Here is a 20,687-nt window from a genome sequence, read left to right as displayed (position 1 = left end):
AGAGAATCTGAATTTACTCCACATCACGTTTAGTGACAGCAAATGTTGCAGTATAAAGAATGGTTTATTTGGATTAAGTGTTTCTCCTGTCCCAGGCACTGGGACAAATTAACCTTGATTATTTTGTAGTCACCTTTTGGAACGCATGAAGACGATTGGCTGTATTTTTCAGTTTTGTACTAATAGCAGGCATATGTAGACACCAGTGACTGTCTGTAGTTTAAAATCTGAGAGTAGCTTTGCTCAGATTATAAATCATGGCTTGAGAAGTCATCTTCTCCTTGTAGGAAGGTCAAACACCGTATTATTTTTGTTATCTTCAAATTTAGCTTTAAAAATAATTTTAAAAATTAACTTCAGCCAAAGAAAGTGCTTAATGAGTATTATGTTCTGCGGCTTACCTTCCCTCAAGACCTCCTCCCATCTTCCCAAGTTCACACTGGCCGGTGTGTGTAAACTTATCATCAATATCACGTCGTGAACTGCAAGACCCTTGAATTCAGATGGGTCTTGGCCAGCCTGAGGAAACTTCAGAAGGGGTGGAAAGCAGCGGGATGTCCTTCTCAGAGTGGCCACTGGGACCCGTGTCTGACCCTAGAAGGTCCGGCTGCAGGTCGCAGCTGCAGAAGGTGTGGGAGCCCATGCGGTGTCCAGGAGACGCCAGGCTGTGCTGGGTGAGAGAGATGAGCCCTGGTCCAACTGCAGCGTGGGGCACGGCGCCTTCAGGGCTGCTCCATCTCAGACCTTTCGGTGGAGACCTCAGGGATCTCTGATTGTCGGCACGGTCGTGACAGTCACCCGCAATGCTTCCCAACAGGGATGGAGGTCTGCCCTGGAAAGAAAGCGATAGACAATTAATGAACCCTCACTTTGTGCCGGGCACTGTGCTGAGAGCTTCAGATGGACTGTTTTCTTTATTTTTAAAATTAATTATTATTGGAGTAGAGTTGCTTTACGATGTGTTAGTTTCTCCTGTGCAGCAAAGTGAATCAGTTATACGTATACATATACCCTTCTTTTTCAGATTCCCTTCCCATTTAGGTCACCACAGAGCACTAAGTAGGGTTCCCAGTAGGTTCTCATCAGTTATCTATTTTATACATAGTAGTCTATATATGTCGATCCCAATCTCCCAATTCATTCCATCCCCTCCTTTCCCCCTTGGAAACCATAAGTTTGTTCTCTATATCTGTGACTCTATCTCTGCTTGGCAAGTAAGTTCTAGAGGTACTATCTTAAAGCTATTCCCCGTAACAACCCTGTAGATGTTATTATCCCCATTTTAGTGGCAACAGGGCCCCCCAAAGGCAGGGGTAGGTGATGAGTGGGCACACCGCAGTAAGGAGTGTCAGAGGTGTCAGAGAGCAGCTAAGGCTGGGGGCGGTCCCATACATCTAGATGTGGTGTATTGGTTACCCACTGTTTTGGAACAAGTCACCCCAAAACCTAGCAGCTTAAAATAGCAAGCCTGTATCGTTTGTTTCTGTGGTTGAGAAATGTGGGCATCTGGTGCAGGGGTCCCCCAAGGCTGGGCCGCAGTCCTCTAAGGGAGGGCTGGAGGGCCCGTCTCCAAGGCGATGTGCTGGCATGGCTGTTGGCAGGAGGCCTCAGTTCCTTGCCTTGTGGGCTTCTCAAAAGGGCTGCTTACATGTCCTCACGAAGTGGCATCTGGCCTCTCCTGGAGACAGTGATCTAAGATACAGCAGGGAGAAAGGCAGAGTGCCTCCAGGGACCTGGTCTCAGGAGACACACCCTATCACTTCTGCTACTTTTTTATTCCTTAGAAGTGAACCTCTAAGCCTCTCCCACCCTCAAGGGAGAGGAGTTAGTTTCCACCTCTTGAAAGGTGGAATGTCAAACAGTTTGAGGACCTGTTATAAAACCACCCAAGATCTTTTTAGGGAGTGGTACCCACAGTAGCAAGTGGGCGTGACAGGCTGACGAAACACGAGTAGCCACTCCTGCAGAGACCCCCTTTCCCTGGAGTCACGTGGGCACACGCATGTCCACACACAGGTGTGGTCGACACACTGGACACACACCACGAGTGACCGTGCACCGTGTTCCCTCTCCTCTTCTTTGCTCTCTGAGTGGCTTCTGATTAATTTTTCTCAACACGCCAGCGCTGCTATGACCACTTGGTAGCGTGAAGACAAACTCAGGATCCATTCAAATGCTCAGACGATGCTCTCACTGGGGGATGTGATCCAATCACAGCAGCACAAATATTTCTTATGTCATCGGAGAATCCCAGGACAGAAACAGGCCCACTGAGCTGGGGGTGGGATGCATCCCTCTTTAGTGGGAGAGCTGACAGGGGTGTCTCAGAGACCTTTCTCAGGGCCCTTAATTGTCTCTTTTCTGTGTCTGCTCTGCAGAAGGTGCCGGACGATGTGTCCCCTGAGTAGACTTCTAGAGTCTTCTGGAACAGGTGCTTCTGAGTCAACAGAAAACCTGCTGTGCACCTGTTATGAGCAATGAGAACTAAGGATAAGGGACCGGAAGTAAGCAGTGCCCACGAGTGGCTGAGAGCGCTGCCCTGGGTGGGATGGCGGGGAAGGCCTCCAGTGGAGGTGATGTGGGTGACGGTTGTGCAAAGGCCCACGTGCAGTCGGCACAGAGCTGTGGGCTAAAGAACCAGGGTGGGGGCAGCAGCAGGAGCAGAGAGGAGCCCGTGGCACAGCTGGGGCCTCGGGGGTGTTGGAAACATGGTGGGAACCCCTGGAGGGGCCGGGGGAGCAGGACTTGCAGGTGGTTTTGGAAGAATCGCTCTAGTCCTGGGTGGAACATCGAGTGTGGAGGGAGGATGGGGGAAGGGGTATGAGTGAGGAGTCTGTGGTCCAGGGAGGAGGTGACGGGGGCTGGACGTAGGATTGGGAGCTGATTCAGAGGGAGAGATTCCGGGTGTGGCCCTGACCCACGGAGAAGTAGGGGAAGTTCTTGGAAGGCAAAGCAGAGCTGTTTTATTTATTTTTTTAAAAAAATTCAAATTTAAATTAAAAAAGTTTTTTGTATTGAAGTATTTTTTTGTATTATTTTGACTTACAATCATGCAGGTGTACAGCAAAGTGATTCATATATAATATATGTAGTGCATATATGTATTCTTTTCCATTATAGGTAATTACAAGATATTGAATATAGTTCCCTGTGCTGTACAGTAGGTCCTTGTTGGTTATCTATTTTATATATAGTAGTGTGTATCTGTTAATCCCCAATCCTCAATTTATCTCCTGACCACCTTTTTCCTTTGGTAACTCTAAGTTTGTTTTCTGTGTCTGTGAGTCTGTTTCTGTTTTGTAGATAAGTTCATTTTGCATCATTTTCTTTAGATTCCACACATAAGTGACGTCACATGGTATTTGTCTTTCTCTGTCTGACTTACTTCACTTAGTATCATAATCTCTAGGTGCATCCATGTCGCTGCAAATGGCATGGTTTCATTCTTCTTCATGGCTCAGTAGTATTCTGTTGTGTGTATGTACCACATATTCTTCTTTTCAGCAAAAAATAAATAAATTTATTGTCTCCAGTAAAGTATAGGGTAGACCTGGTTTGGGGCAAAACTGAATATAAAATTCAAATCCTTTCTTCAGAGTGTCTCTCTCTCTCTCTCTCTCTCACACTGTCTCAAGCATCTTAAGTTATGGGACAGGAAATACGACAAGAGCTGTACCTCGTGGCGTCTCGTTCATTCCTCCCCATAACCCTAGGAGCTCTGCCCTGTCATCACGCCCATTTCCCAGATGAGGACACTGAGACTTAGAGGTTATGTGACTTGCCCAAGGTGACAAAGCAGGAGGGAGCAGAGCTGAGGTCTCTCAGGGAACAATATGCAAGCTTTAAAAAAAAATTAAAAGATGCACCACCATTCTACTTATTAACAGAATGTGACAAAATTCGCCTAAAATCGACATAGGTGAAGCAATATTCCTTCTCCACGTGTTATGGCATAAATGCAGTATAAACTCCATTTTTCTCATTTTAAAACAGTGTCCTAGTAAGACAACATTGTAAATCAACTATACTTCAATAAAATAAGTTAAAAACAAACCAACAAAAAAGCATCCTACGGTCAGCCAAATAAAAAATGAGAGTCCATTCAAAGGCTCCACTCGAATTTTCTGAGACTGTGTTTTGTTTTCTCTCATAATACTTCATATCCCCGGTAAAGCAGACCTGCTATAAAATCACTCTATTGCTTCTGTTCCTGACTATAAAAGTGATGTCCATTCACCCGAGAAATAATCACTAGTAACAGTCTGATATATTCCTTCTCATCTCTCTTACCCCCAGAGTTGATGTAAATGCTAGCTTGTGCATGTGTAACTAAAAAAATATTATAATTCGTGTCCAGTGAGACGCATATCTTAAAGAAGAGAGAAGTTGTCTTGTCAACACGAGGAGATGCAAGGGTCCCGGCTGTTCCCAGATAAAGGCAGTACCGGAGCCCCTTGGAATGCCAATACTGTCCCGCCGGCCACACCACACTTCCCGGAGGCTCAGCGACAATTTCCTCTCCTCTTTGACCAGATGACATTATCATCCACTCAGCCTTTTTGTTTTGCTTTGTTATAGACTGTTTTTGGAAGTCTCCAGACTTCCCGTAGACTTGTTTGTTTTCTAAGCTTCTCTTGTCCACTGTCCTTTCCCTAAACTCTGTAGATCCAGGCAACACTCACTCTCAATGGACCCCCTGCCTCTGGTTTTATTTAACGAGGAGCTCGGCCTATGTGAGGCAAAACGAAGACCAACAGACGATTGTGATGGTGACGATGACATCGATGACGGCAGATAATCCATTTTCAAGCACATTTATATGCCAGTTGCGGTGTTTAGAGGTTTCCCTGTGTTCAGCCACTCAACGCCCATCACTATGGCCATTTTTCAAATGAAGAAACTGAGACAAACCATTTGCCTGAGGTCACACAGTTGGTAAGAATCAAGTGCTAGTCTCTTTGACTCTAAAATGTTCCTAATCACTTATAAATGTTGCCTCCAGGGGGATAAAGGAAAAAAGAGATAGATAAAGAAAAAGGAGAAAAACAAAGAAAAATGAGGGAAGACGACAGACACGTAGGTGAAGGATGTCTCTTGGGCAAGACAATCATAAAACCGTGAGGTTTCATCTTTGCTCAAAAGCTGATTGTGTGGATGGTCAAGGAAGTTGTCTCATAAACCAGGCAGTTATGCAGCAAAGTTAGACAGAGTGTGAACAAACGCCAAAAGAATGTATGACTAAAGTTACCATGAAGAGAGATCAGTAAGAGTGTGGGTTGGAGAGGGAAGGCTTCTTGAGGAGGTGGCTGTGAAGCTTTGGAAGATGTAGAGGTCTTAGAAGAATTACAATTCTTTGATACCCTTCCCATGGAGAGAGGGAGTCTCTGTTATTTCCCCTTGGATTCGGGCTGGCTTGTCACTGCTTCACCCCATGGAGTACAACAGAAGTGACCCCTGAGGCTGGGTCCCCAGAGGCCATGCAGCTACCCCCTTCATTCCCTGGAGCATAATCTGTGGACCCCCCAGCTGCCACGTCAACAGCTCAGCTACCCTGGGATTCCCACACTGGACGCTCTGATGGATGGTCCCAGCTAAGCCCAGCTCTGCTGAAGCTTTTAGAGCAAGATGTTTTGCAATCCAGCAGAGTATCAATAACCAGCTTAGCAAAATACAATGCAGAAAGCAAGCCACTATTTGAAAATATTATTTCTGGATTATTTGTTCTCACAGAGTTGGGTTCAGATAGATGGAAGAGAATTAAGTATTAGAAGTAATTATTGTCACTTAACTTACTAGGAGTTTATTTTTTCCAGTGTTATAAGGATTCTGGAGGCAGTCTACCCTAAGTGCTCTAGGGACCAAGTTCTTCTTCTCTCTTTGCTCCATTGTATTTATTTGTGACTTTTGCCCTTATGGTTGCAAGGTGACTGAGCATTGCAACCACATTCCAGAAGGTGAAAGGTTAAGGTCAACAGGCAGAGCCAGATCAGCCTACACCCCTTAGAAGAGTTTTCCTGGAAGCCCCACCCACTAATATCTGCTTCAATCTCATTGGTCAGGACGGGTCACATGACCATCCCTGGCCCAGAGGGATTCTGGGAAATTGAGTTCTTTAGGCACATGGTGCCTTCCAAACAAATTGGGTTTCTGCTAGTGAGGGAGAAGAGGAAACTGAATATTGTTGACCAGTCCTCTGAAATTGTGCCCCCTGGATTGTGCCCCAGAAGCTGTTAAGCCTCACAGGTGGTGGGAATCAGGAGGCGCTGGGAAGCTACCAAAAGTCATTAAAAGTAATTTGGTTCCAGGTAACAATTATGCCCCACCTGCGTGGCTTTCTTCCCATCCACCCAAGACAGCTCTGGGCACCTGCCCTGTTGCTCCGGGAGTGGGGTCCAGGAGGCCCTGGGGGAAGAAACTGGCGGGACAGAGAATGATGGCAGAAGCCTCGAGTGATGATGACATTCTGAACATGAGGTTTATAATCCTCTTGCACAGGTACGAGGTCGGGTGGAGGTGAGGAGAGAGTCAGGGATGAAGATTTCAGTGGACATCTCCATGGACCACAATGGGTCCTACTTCTCCTGGGCTCAGCCATCATCCCTGAGCGTGTACACCACAAACCCCCACTAGCGGTTGCAAATGTAAATGCCTCCCGGGGCTGACCTGGTAACATTATTGAGTGTATAGGCTGGGCTTGCCGTGGGGGGAAGGAAAGCCCTGCCTAAAGAGGGTGCTGTTACCCAGCCCCTGCCAAGAATCACCGTGAGACAATGAAGATGTGAAGTAGCAAAATCCTGGATTTTTTTTCGAGGAAAGGAGGAAGTCAATTCATTTACTTTACATTTCCTGGTCTTTAAATTACGGCAATTTAAACGATTCAAGCACTGTGCAAGTCAAACGAACATCTGAGGACAAATCTGGTCCACCTGCCACCAGCAGATAACCTCCCACTCAACATCCATCTTGATTTAGGAGATACATGCCCTGGAATATGCTTCCTCCTGCAGGACTGAAGTTTTTTGTTTTGTTTTGCTTTGTTTTACTATTTCATGTTCTGATTGACCCTTATATGTTCCCTACTGGTTTTACTTTGAAGCAAAAATGTCTTACATATGTGTCACCTTTGTGCTTTTAAAAGGCTTTAATATCTTTCATCTCATTCAGTCTTCAAAAACCTGGAGGTAGACTGGGCCATCCCATCTGCAAATAAAACGTAAGCAACTTTAGTAAGCAACTTTAGATAACTCTTGCTAATTGCAAGATCTATGTTTAAAACCAAAGATTCTGTCTGTTCCTGAGAGTATTCTAAGACTTGTAATTCTAGATCCTTTCTACTCAACCACACCAAATTTCCATTTCTGGGATTTATTCTCATGAAACAGACCAAAGAAGACCCAGGGAGTACTTGAGAATGATACACAGATATGGATAGAATTCCCCAGCACGTTTTCTGCTGGCATGACATATTATCAAGTTGGGTCAATCCAAATTCCTCAGAGTTCAGCCTCCATGTCAGTGAGCATTCTTTTTTTGTTGCTTATAGCAACATCTTTGTCTCATTAAAGCAAAGGATCATTTACTGGAATTCTACAAGGGAGCTCCCATCAGTAATAGGAGGGCTGGAGGGCTAGACTTGGAAAAAGAAAGTAGCTCTAGGGACCTCCATAGCAGGAAGAGCTTGGAGGTCTCATAAGTTGCCACTGGAATTAATCTGCTTAAATTCATTAAAAAAACAAACAAAAGAGCAAAACACTTTTTTTTCTGTCCAGGCAAATGTCACTCCAATTTAAAACCCATGGGAGAAAAGTCTGCTGCCTATCACCGCTGGAACTTTGATGACCTGTTGGAAAAGATTTGGGACTGTCTGAAAGTAGTTGAGCATTTACACCAAACCCAAAGGCCAGTTAGTTGGCCAGATTACACATCCCCAGTGGTGCTGCCTTACTCTGGGACCATGGTGGAGGATTTCTGCATGACGACACAAAAATCTTATCAAAGAGTTTAAATACACTCTTGTGTGGGGTCTCTCTGTGAAACACAGTCCTCAAAAAGTGGGTAAAGACCATATGCCGGGGGACGAGGATGTCATTCAGATTGTGACAAAGTGACACCGTCCCCTTCCCCACCTGCCGGGCCAACCATAGCAGCTTTCTCCATGATCGAACACCTGACTCCAAGCCTTTCCTGGCCTTGACAGCCACTGGATCACGATACAGGGGCGGGAGAGGGAGGCACCCAAATTGGAACTTCACTTTTCTTAACTTGGTGTCACCTTGTATGTTGAGCTGCATAAAAGACCTGGTTGGCCAAAAAAAAAAAGAAAAGAAAAGAAGGAAAAGTCCATTTGGCCAAGTTTGGATCACACGCCCACGCCTTGTTTAGAAGAGGCCAGACGACTTGATGTACAGACCCACTAAGACTGCACACTGAGGGTAGAATTCCTTAAGAGGCTGCTTTCTGAAGTCCATTCTCCCCTCCTCCTTCCGGGAAGAGATCTAGTTTGGCATCCCCCAGCCTCTTTTGCAACTAGATGTAACCACGTTCCTCCGTCCTGGCCAGAAGAATGTGAGCAAAGGTGACCCCATCTGGCCCAGGAAACGTCTCACTTGCTCTTGCCAGGCTCTCTCCACCCATCAGCTCGCTGGAATGGTGGCTGCTAAAGGTGATCATGGAAGCTGAGGGTTAAAGGTGGTGGAGTCGAGCTTAGCCTGGGTCCCTGAGTGACCACATGGAACGCAGTGCCCCAGCCTCCACTGCCTTGTGCATGAATAAGACATAAACTTTATCAGGTTGAGTGATGGATTCTGTGGTCTTTTAGCTACAGCAGTTTGGTCTCTCTTAACCTATAAATGCTATTACCCAAATAAGGGTAAGTGGTCTTTTGGTGGTCAAAAAACAAGAAGCATCCCCTGTATTCACAGAGAAGGAATTAAAAGGAACCTGGAAACTCATGTGCCTGGCGTGAAAGTACCATCCCCTCTTTTTTTCAACATGTTAGGAAGAATTTGGCCAATTTGGGGAATTAGAATAACCCAGCTTCTCAAGTGCCATCTGTACCAGGTCACATGTAACTTGGACACTCCCCAGAGAGCCTCCAAGGAGCCACATACAGAGATCACTGGGTCCTCTCCCATCCCCCAGCTGGTCTGTGGATTCTCATAAATCCTGATCAGCAGGGCTGGTCTCACTGCTAAGCATTCTGACTTTCCTCCCCGCCCCTGGCACGTTTTTCTGCCTAATCCAGTGATAACAGAAGCTAGAGGATTTACCCACCTTCTTCCCTGCCCTTGAGGTTACTGAAAAAACATAACTCATAAACCTGGCCTCACTGGGGGCCTGACACTGTGACACAGAGACACAAGATCTTTTTTGAGCACTTGTGGGAAAATCAGAGAGAGAAACGGCTGGCCCATGCAAGCATTCCAAGCCCAAACACAATAATGAATTTTGCACACATCAGTGGGTTCTGACTCTGTTGCCAATTAAACCCTCCGTGGGGGGCAGGCAGTCCACTTAATCTTCACTGCCAAAGACACAATCCCCCCAAATACCACAGGGGTGGGGGTGGGCGGAGGGGTGGAAACTCTATTACAAAGACGACCCCAAATCCTACCCTATTTCTCTGAAGTTTTCCTCATTCTTTTTCAGTCTACTCATCCCTGACTCTGCCCATCGGTAAGGAATGACCAGATACATGGAAGGGGAGTAAGTCCCCCCACTGACCTGTATTATCAGAAGTAGGAGTCTGTGTACTTAAGGTGCCAGGAAAAGAGTGGTCCAGCTACCCAAAGGGTGAGTGTTTTTGCTTAATATGAATTCAAAGGGAGCTTCTGAAATGAAAATGAAGGGGATGTGGGAGTTACATAAGTTGTGGTATGAAATTCTGCCAATAGCGTCATTCAGAATCAAGAGGTGTTTGCGTTTTCGTTCCTTCTTTTTTTTCTTTTTAAAAGAAAAACCCCCAAGGGGTTATAAAATCAAATTTATATTTAAAATAATCTTTAAAAACTCAGCTTAAAAGAAAAACTGGCCCCAAATGTAATGATTAAGCTGGAGCCAAATGACAGCCTGGGAGAAGCCCCCCTTTGGAAACAGGGCCTCCTGGGTTCAAGCGCATCGATGCCTCACAGTTCGCTCTTTATACTGGCGAAGCACTGGCTGCCTCGGGCCTCAGGTTTCTAGTTTGTAAAACAAAAACAATGATTTAAAGAGACTGTAAAGTTTCTGGTGCATAGTAGGAGCTTATTCAATGTTAGCTATTACTACTATGAGCAGGGGTGTTTAAAGAGAGCTTAACTTGCATTTCCTGTAGGGACTTAATTAACTTCTTGGCTTTTAAAGAAATGTTTACGGTTGGCCTGGAAGAGTCTGGTAGAAAAGAAATAAATACTGACCAGCCTTTGTATAATATTGCTATTTACACACGCAGAAGAATTTTTGTACAAACTACTTTGTTTCTCATTACAACTCTGAAGCGGCTAGAACTGGTATCCACTCTATTTTCTCTATATTTTACAGAGGGGAATATATATCAGAATATATATATTATATATATAATTATATATATATAATATATCTGAGAATATATATTTTATATATATAATATATCTGATTATATATCAGATATATTAGGCATATGTGGTTTTATACATTATACTTAATATATAATCAGTTTTCTCCTCTGTAAGATATATTTTATGCATTATATGTGAGTATATACGGATACCTATGTATACACGTTATGCGTGTATATATGTGTGTTACATGTGTATCATGCATGTATGTGTACATGTGTGTTTGTGTGTATGCATGTATTGGATAGATATGCGTGCATGTGCGCGTTTGTGTGTGATCCTGTGTGTGTACAGGTGCACGTGTGTGTATACTCACATACACACCGAAGCCAGGCAGATGACAGTAGTCAGTGGTGACTGTTTCTGAACACAGAGCATTTGAGCTGAAATGTAAAGAATGAGCAGAACTGGCCCAAGAAAGTGTTTTTAAACGGGAACAAAAACCACGGAAGACACACAAGTGATAGGACCAAATTAAAAACTCTGTACAACTCTCCTGACCGCAAACAAACGAGAAGCTAGAACAGGAAGAAAGTACTTGCAGAGTGTATCACAGGCAAAGGATCCTGAGCCTGGGGAGCCCGTGGCACATTCAGGGGGAGGCGCACAGCAGGAGATCCGAGGAGAAGCGGCCCTGGGAGCGGGAAGAGCAGGGTGGTGGCTGCAGTCACGGACAGGAGAGGTGTGCAGAGAGTGGGGTACCGGGCCAGGGCAGGGCCTGGAGGACTCGGCCCTGGAAGGGAGAGGTGGGGAGAGGAGGACGGAGTGAGGCAGCAGGGCGGGGGGGTGGTAAAGTGGGGAAACCAGGGAGCAGAGGTGGGCGGGAAGGGACCAGTGGAGGTGGAGGGTAGCGAGCCAGGCTCAGGGGAAGTCACCTCCCAGGGCAGTCACAGTGGGGAGAGGAGAAACGTGGGGCTGCCGTGTTGGGGGAAGCTTTCTTTGTTGCCAGGGGTAGGTTTTGTTTTGTTTTCAGTGATGCAGGAGGCTTAACCTCTTCCTATTCCGGAAGGAAGGAAGGAGATGGGCCTGGGGACCAAAGCCCAGGAGCCTCGGCCATCAGCCCAAACCTTGGTCTCTTTCTACAGAAAGATGTGGTCTTCATGAGAAGCTCTTCTCACAAGACCAAAGCGGCGGGCCCCGCAACAGACCGTAAAGCAAACTTATCTTTCTGGGGGAAGGAACAGGGATGCCACGGACCTGCTGAGACACAGGCTAACCCAACAGCCACCCTGATGGGCCCTTAGTCCCTGCCGGTCAGATTTGCGGCTGGAAAGAAATGCTGGCCAAGTGATGGGAAAACTACGAGATTCCACAAAGAGAATTTGGGAAGATGTAGATCCTGAAGCTTGGCCTGTGCCCGGCAGGACCTCAGGGCATGCTGAAGGGGATGGTATCTGGCAGACCTCAGCATTACAGAGTTTAGACGTGCCTATTCTGTTCAAACTAGTTATGTTAATGCTACGTCAATATACTTTTAAAAATCAAAGCAATACCGTGGCTAAAGAAAGGCAGGACGGTGGTGTGGCTGAGCGCCAGCCCAAGGCCAGACCACCGGGTTCCAGACCTGGGCTCTGCCCCTGCAGCTCTGCGGGTCCATGGTGAGAACTTACCTTCTCTCTTCTTGCCTTTCCCATCACTGAAATGCAGTTACCTCACAGAGCTCTTGTGGAACTTAAACAAATTCCTACACGTGAAGCACTTAGCACAGAGCTTTGGCATAAATAATAGCTACTCAGAAAACAGTAACACCATAAGGGCCTCGAAGGACTCCTTTGATCATCGCCCTTAATATGGTACTCCGCCCTTTCCCGTGGGAAACCATACTTGCCCGTTTCACGGGTATTCCTCTAAACCCTTTTCAACTGATTTTCATGAATATATGGACAAGAATATGACCTGGTAGATTTCCATTTTTACATGATGGCATCGTATCCTATAAATCAATATGATGGGTTTATTTTTCTTTTTTTTTTTGCGGCACGCGGGCCTCTCACTGTTGTGGCCTCTCCTGTTATGGGGCACAGGCTCCGGATGTGCAGGCTCAGCGGCCATGGCTCACGGCCCAGCCGCTCCGCGGCACGTGGGATCTTCCCGGACCGGGCCACGAACCCGTGTCCCCTGCATCGGCAGGCGGACTCTCAACCACTGCGCCACCAGGGAAGCCCTGATGGTTGTTTTGACCCAGTAGCATGTCTTAGAGAGCAGTCCATGGACTAACGTGTGGGTCTAAGTGACTTTCTGGGTTTTTTTTTTTTTTCCTAAATGACTTTCTTTAATCACGATAATCCACCATATGACTCTACCTGAGTTGAGCCATCTTTGGTCACCTGGGTCAATTCTTGTTTGTCATCATTACAGATAATATGTCTGTAATATCCTTGTTCCAGACTTTAAAAATTATAAAACATTCCAACATGGAAAAATGTGACAATAAGATAACAAAACTCATGGCCCCTGCCCCTAGATTCAACCATTATCACCATTTTATCCCAGTAGCTTCATCCATCCCTTTTCCTCCCTCCCCCTCCCCCTTCCTTTCTCCCTTATTTGGGATCTAATAGTTTAAAGCAAATCCCTGACTTCATGTCATTTTGCCCCTGATCTCTATCCCTTAAAAGGAACATGTCCATTCATTTAAAGTGATGGCGATGGGGTGAGGGTAGTTTCAAGAGAGAGAACCCCATTTCTCACCCTGGGAGACAGACCGCTTGGCTGTAGGTGCTCTGACACTGTTCAGCGGGGTGAAAAGTGCCTTGCAGGTGAGAAGTGCCATTTTCGTGATCACTGCTGGAGAACGTTCCTGAAAATACAGGAGGAAAGCCACAGTTCTCTCCTGACTTTTTGGGCCTCACATTGCATCATAGTTGTTACAGATGTTTCAGAAATCGGGACTTACAGACCACCTGCGTGCTCTTGGTATATTCTCGGTCTCCTCCGGTGTCAGCTGAGTTTGGTAAATCCCTGCCAATCCTACAGCACCTTCCAGCACCCAAGGAAGTGGCTCCCACGGATTTGGTGGAGATGAGCCAGGCACCGGTGGTGTTCAGTATGCAGACGTGCCCTCCTTGCTCATTGATGGGAGGAACACTGTTATCATTACCGCCATTCCCCGTGTTTAAAGCAAGCTAAAAAAACATGGCAGTCAGACACCCGGGGCGCTGTCGGATGGAGGGATCCGGCGTCAGCTGGCGGGGCCCCCTGGTTGATGGCAGTCGCTGCTGGGTGAGAGCTGGGCCATCTCCCTTCGCAAGAACTCTGAGGTCAGCAGCGCTGATACCCTCGGCATCAAAGCTCTAGAACATCTCAAAGAGTCGGGACACGGGGCGGGTGCCCAGCCCAGCCGCCCACCTGCAGGGGCCTGTCAATCATCCTCTGGGCAAGGATGCTCCCTCCTCTGTCTGCAGGTTCCAGAGGCCGACTGAGTGGGTTCGGATCCAACTTCTCCTCAGGCACCTCGTGCTCTTAGCCTGACCGTGTCCAGAGCAGAGCTAGCAGGGGACACTCTCCAAATGTCGCTCGTTAGTCACCTGCTCAAGGTGACGGTGTCGGGGACACGTGAGGAGGCAGCTTCCCTGGACAGGGATTCTTTGCCACCACCCAGAGGCTGCGGGGCAATGGCTGCCCCTTGGATCCACTAGAATGGGCCAGCGCAAGGCCGGCCTCTCTGGCTGAAGCAGACGGAAACGCCAGAACACAGCAGGCCCAGGCCCAGATGTCTGAGGCTCTGGGAGCTGCTAAATTCCAGGCGTCCTTCGATGTGTCTGCTCTTCCCAGGTGAGTGGGAAAAGCAAGGACGCTTCCTCTACCCCACCTCTCCACTGCCCACCCTCTTCCCTGAATTTTCCAGTATCGTGGAGCTCCCCCGGGAAGGGCTGAGCAATAACTCCACTGCCTGCCTTCCCACGAAGCGGCCCGCGTTTCCTGCCACCCCCATCCAAAGCCGCTGCTTTGCACATCTCCATCTGAAAAAAGGAAAACCGTCCAGGAAGATAACGGGCTACACAATGCCGTGCGTCCAGGGCCCGCCCGCGTTCAAAGCCCGTTTGCTCGATTTTACGTGCGTTTCCTGTGCCCCTCACACCCTCCTCCTCGCTTTGTCTTTCATGTCCGAGCTGCAGAGATTCGCGGGGATGGATTATAACTTTCTTCCGAGGTGAGATCAAAGGGTCTGGGAGAGGCCTGCTTGTCTTTTTCTGACAAAGCAAACTTCCCCACGTCTGTTCCGGCCTCTCGACGGGCAGGGCGGCTATGAGGATGCTGCAGACTTGCCCGACTTTCCGGGTGGGGTTTTCAGCCCCTGCCCTCCCAGAGGTAACAGTTGAGCTCTAGAAACGCAGGGGCCCGGGTCTGGACGCTGAAGATACACCGGCAAAGGGGGCAGGCCTACGCTGGTTCACACCCCACCAGGCAGCACACCTGGAGCGTGACGTCATGCTGTTGGGACGGAGCCCAGAGCCTCCCCGCGTACCCAGGTGGGGTTTTGCCTTCTTGAAACAAACGTGTATGAATCCCACCTGCACCGCTTGAGGAATTTTTCCACGGGGACATCCCCAGTGTCCCCAGCACCCTGCTCTATGTTCAGAAGTTGAGATGATCTGTCCTCCTTTGGAAGCTGCCTTTGACTCCCTACCTGTTTCCTGGGGCTTTAAGTAAAATCTTCCCTGGTTTGTGACTTCAGGGCTGTGGGACAGTAATAAAAGTGGCTGTGCTTTCTTTTTTTTTTTAATTTTTATTTTATATTGAACTACAGTTGATTTACACTGTTGTGTTTGTTTCAGGTGTACAGCAAAGTGATTTAGTTATACATATACGTGTATCTATTATTTTTCAAATTCCTTTCCCATGCAGGTCATTAAAGAGTATTGGGCAGAGTTCCCTGTGCTACACGGCAGGTCCTTGTTGGTTACCTATTTTATATACAGTGGTGTGTAGCGGCTGTATTCTCTTCTTCCAGAGAGTTTTCTGTCCGTCTCCAAGCTTAGTTCCAGAGGCCCTGGGAAGGAGTGTGTGTGTCTGTATGTGTGTCTTTATGTGTGTCTGTATACAAGTCTTTTGTAAGTGTGCATGTGTGTGTGTTTGTGTGTGTTTATGTGTACACGTGTGCGTGTAAGAAGAAGGCAGCTTTTGCCCTCATTCTGTTTAGAGTCAGACTTTGTGGAAAGTGATTGCTTTTTCAATCACAATCCAGGCCCTTGGAGTCCAAACTGCAGTCAATGCCCTTGTTTGGACTTTCTCTGCCCCCAACAGGCTGATCAGCACAGGAAAGAAAAGACAGATAGAACCTCCTAAGGCTTTATTTAGCACCTCCTCTTTTAGCAAGGCTGTCTGCCCCGTTAGCTGACCAGCATCCGTCTGGATTCCTTTGGTCCGGGCAGTGGCTCCTGATCACAGCCAGGAAAACAATAAGGCCCTGAGTTGAATTGTTAGGGGTCCGGGGCCCCCAGGTGGGACCGACTCCCTCCTAGCAGGGCCCTGACTTACGCTGGGCCCTCAGACCCAGATTCTGGCTTTCACAGCCACTGCATCCAGCAAGGGTCCACACGGGTGAAAACCCTTCAAAGATTTGACAGATTTTCCCATAAGGCCCTGTAATTGTTACCGACCAGGGTCCTTGGCCCCCTTAATCAATAGAAATTAATCAGAGGCCAGAAAAGAAATTCAGGCAAGGCTTTACTGGGGCCCCTGTAGGGGCTGCTGCAGGGGGAGCGAGAACCAGTAACAGGTTCCCTTGCTTGCCTGCTCCCTGAGCGGGGTGCCAGCTGGTTCCTTATATGGGGTGAGGGTAGGGGTGTGTCCAAGGGTTGGGCTGGAGGCATGGCTTAGGCGGTCTGCCCACCCCTTTGGTGGTGTTGAGTGAAGGGGGCCTGCGCAGTGCCCTACTTTTGCCCCCGACCCCCTGCTTTTGCACCTGGCTCTTCAGAAGTGGCAGTTGGATTTTTTTTTTTTTTTGGTCTTCCGTATCTTTTTGTCTATAATTTGCCCCAACTGCACATGCACGCAATTATTTTTAGTCCCATATAATTTCTTTGTATTTTGTTGCTCAAGGAGAGGTTTGTCCAGGTGCAAGCCCTGTGGCAAAGGGTCCCAGGTCCCAGGTCCCAGCCTGTCTCATAATGGTAGAAAATCGGCACGGGCAGCTTGTGTTAGTGGGTGCCTGTGTCATGTGCATCTCCTCACTGACCTTCATCCTAACCTGGAAAGAAGGGGCGATGATCCCATTGTATGGACAAGAGTCTTGAGGCTCAGAGAGGTGAAGGGAACTGGTCAAGGTGCACCAGTTTTCATGGAAGGCCATGCAAAGCTGCTCAGCATTACTGGTCATCAGAGAAGCACACACGCAACCCACACCGGGGCAGCCTCTTCACAGCAGCCCAAAGTGAGAACAACCGAAAATCCATCCACTGATGCCACAGTAAAGCAAATGTGGTCTCTCCGTGCAGTGGACCGTTATCGGCCACGAAAGGAAGGGAGTGCAAATGCCTGCTGCAGTGTGGACTGCCCTCAGTGAAAGAAGGCGAACACAGAGAGAGACACACTGTGTGATTCTGTGTGTGTGAAATGTCCACAACGGGCAAGTGCATGGACACGGGAAGCAGAGCGGTGGTGGCCAGGGGCTAGGGCGAGAGGAATGGGGGTGACTGATGAAGGGGTACAGGGCTTCCTGCGGGGGGATGAAAACGTTTTGGAACTAGACAGATGTGGGCTTTGCACAACACTGTGACTGTACTGACTGCCACAGAATTGTACACAATTAAATGTTTAATTTTATGTATGTAGTGTGAATTTTACCCAAGAAAAAAATATATAACTAAAAAAAACAGAAACAAAAACAGAAAATTACTGAGATGCGCCTACTCACACACAAGGATGGCTAAAATGATGGACAGCACCAAATATTGGTGAGATGTGGGGCGGCTGGACGTCTGGGGCATCCTGGGCGGGCGTTTAGGACAGTGTGACTGCTGTAGTGGAGTGCTAGGGCTGCTGTGACAGAGGCCACAGGCTGAAGAGCTTCAACAACAGAAACGTACTTTCTGGAGGCCAGGAGTCCAAGACCGAGGTGTCGGCAGAGCTGATCCCTTCCAAAGGGAAGGATCAGCTCCAGGCTTCTCTCGTTGGCTTGCAGACAGCTGTCTTCTCTCTCTGTGTCTTCACGTCATCTTCTCTCCGGGCATGTCAGTGTCCAAAACCCTCTTGTTATGAGGACCCCCGTCACGTTGGATTAGGGTCCCCCCTGCCGTATGACCTCATCCGAACTTCCTTACCTTTGTAAAGCTCCCACCCCCCCAGTACAGTCACACTGTGAGCTAGTACTTCATCATATGAATCCTGAGGGGGCCCGACTCAGCCTATAATAACTACTCCGAGAAATTGCTTGGCAACTTCTTAAAACGTTAAACATATACTTACCATACCATCTACTAGTTCTGATCTAAGTATTTACCCCAAGAGAAATGAAAACATATGCCTCCACGAAGGCTTACATATAAATGTCAAAGCAGTTTTATTCACAGTGTTCCCAAACTGGAAACCAATGTCCACTAACAGCTTAATAGACATAATTCGCGGTATGGTTATAAGTGGAACAGAACTCAGAAGACGGAAGGGCTATAGGTGGTTCATTCGGCGACATGGATGAACCTCCAAAAGGATTAACTTGCTTGCTTTAGGTCCTTCCTTTAGGTCCAGACATTTACAAAATGTTTTTTGCGGGGGGTCAAAATATGGAAAGACTAGAACTAGTTGAACATGTGTCTCTTAGAAGATGAGAATCTGCTCAGGGGACCAGAGTTATCTTTTTCTTTCTGATTTGCCAGTACTGAACCTCAAGATGGCCTTTGTACTCAGAACGAAAACATCTTCTAGTAAAGACCTCGAGCAGGATGGAGAAGATCTGAGCTCTCCAGCGTCCTGGGTCATGTGGGTGTAAGAACAACAATCTAGTAGAGGGCCTTAACGGGGAAGGAGGAATGGCAGCTATCGATCAAAAGAAACAGGAGAAAAGGCTCCGTGATTTAAACGGCCGTGGATACTTGCAATGAAACCATGGGGGAGAGATGTCGGTGCAATGCTGTAATTTAAATGAGAACTGGTAATGTGGAGAATGGCCTCCCCCATCCTGGTCCCTGGTCCTTGAAGAGTTTTCTTCTCCAGTAGGAGCCTCCCATGACACCATGGTTTCATTTAATTTATGTGTGTTGCTGGTGAGAGGACATAGAAGACTGACAGGTTATAACGCAGACACGTCGTGGGGGGGAGACCGAGAAACTGTTTCCCTGGATGAGGGGGCACAAACCTAAAGCCAGATGCCAGGGTGATGAACAGGTAGAAATGCTGTCATTCCAACTGCTATCAAAGGTTGGGTCGTTAAAAACTGGGGGCTGTGTTGAGAATGGAGAGCTTCTTCCCTGAATGCTCAAGCCAGATCTAAAGTTTGTGTGTCCACCCTCTTACCTCCTGGACCCTGTGCATGCCAGCCCCCTGCCCCCTGCTCCCAACTTTTCCCGTCACGGAGCTGCCTGCATTGTAAAGTGTCAAGTGTAAATACCAGGGTGTTATGAGGATCAAATGAAATAACAAGCAGGAAAGTGCCTGGCGGCGACAGGTCCCAGTTAATGCTGCTGGAATACTCGTCTGGGAGGGAGACGGAGTAGGGTCTGGTCTCACAAGGGTTGAGTCCCACCTCTGACATTTCCAAGCTGGATGGCTTTGTCTCCCGGTTGAAGAAGTGGGTGTAATAGTAGCACCTGGGGTGGTGGAGATTAAGTGAGTCGGCTGGGCTCATTTCCAACAGACGGGAGTCTGGTGCATCCCAGCAACAATGCATGAGTGCTACTGCCTTGGCCGTGAAAGACAGTGGGAACTGTGAAGGATTCAATGAGAAGAATTCCTAATTCCTGAGCACCTCCTATGTGTCTGGTTGGCCCTAAGCACTGACCGTACCCCGTCTATGCAGCCCTCAACCCGGTCCCCTGAATGCAGGTGATCCTACACCTTGGGAGGAAACCAAGCCACAGAGAGGCCAAGTGACCTACCTGAGCCTTTCTGGACAGTTGGTGACAGAACCAGAATTCAAACCAGGGATGCTGTGACTCCAGGACAACTTACCATGCGGTTTTCAGTGAAGGGAGACCTCATCAGGCAGAACATCTAGGAAAAATGTTGTAGGCGTAGGAATTGATCTGAACCCAGATTCTGCTGTTTGGGACAATTAATTGTGCCCTGCTCCCCCAGAATCTGTCTCCCCAGCTGGAAAACAAACTGGTCATTCACCCAAACTGATTTACATCTGTGCACCGCTGTGTGCAATAGACAAGGAAGAAAAGTCAGTTTCTTAAGGAAATGTTTAATATGAGAATAATTGCATTTAGGGGCAATGGGTATCACCACCAACACACTAGAATTCTCTTCGTCTACTACGGAGATCTCTGCAGATTTACCTCTGGGCCAATAATTCAAACCCAAGGAACTATTCGAATGCGTTCATCCCTTTCCTTCCTTCCTATCTCCTACCTGCTCCTCCCAAACGCACACATCCTTAGAAACACATCCCAAATCATTTTGCCCGCCCTGATATACCCCTACCGACCCTTATGCATGTTTCCCATAGCAACAGTTTGAAGACAGAAAACTTTTAATTATGCCGCATTCAAGTGGAGAGCTCTTTAAGTCATCATCTCTCGCGCTTTTTTTTCATGCAAATATGATTCTGGGTTCCATGGGCGGTCTTGATTTTTAAGAACTCCAGATGTTCAAAGGAAGGAATCGTCATGCTTTCTCTCTAAGTGCCTTAATGGAAAGTTTGCGTCTAGCATGTTTCAAAGTCCCCCAAAGAGAAGCTTTCATACTCGAGAGCAAAGTAACTGAATTCAAAACTTTTATTAATAATGGAAAAGGCTTGTGTGACACACAGAAGCTAGAATAATACCGGGAAATCAGAGGGGACTTTGCTTTACCAAAGAGCCTCCAGAATAAAGGTTGGTCTTGATTGGAGGGAAGGAGGGAGGGGGCTGAGCGGGGTGGGGTGGGTGGCGTCTGCATGGAGAAGGAGGTCAATGTCTCTCTCTCCCTAGAACGCTAGTTCTTATCCAACTTTGAGACCAGGGTCTGCCA

This window comes from Delphinapterus leucas, chromosome 14 (genome assembly GCF_059928025.1).
Source record: "Delphinapterus leucas isolate spDelLeu-1000000601 "Yukka" chromosome 14, BTC_Dleu_Yukka2, whole genome shotgun sequence".
NCBI classification, from domain to species: Eukaryota; Metazoa; Chordata; class Mammalia; order Artiodactyla; family Monodontidae; genus Delphinapterus; species Delphinapterus leucas.
This window is presented reverse-complemented; position numbering follows the sequence as displayed.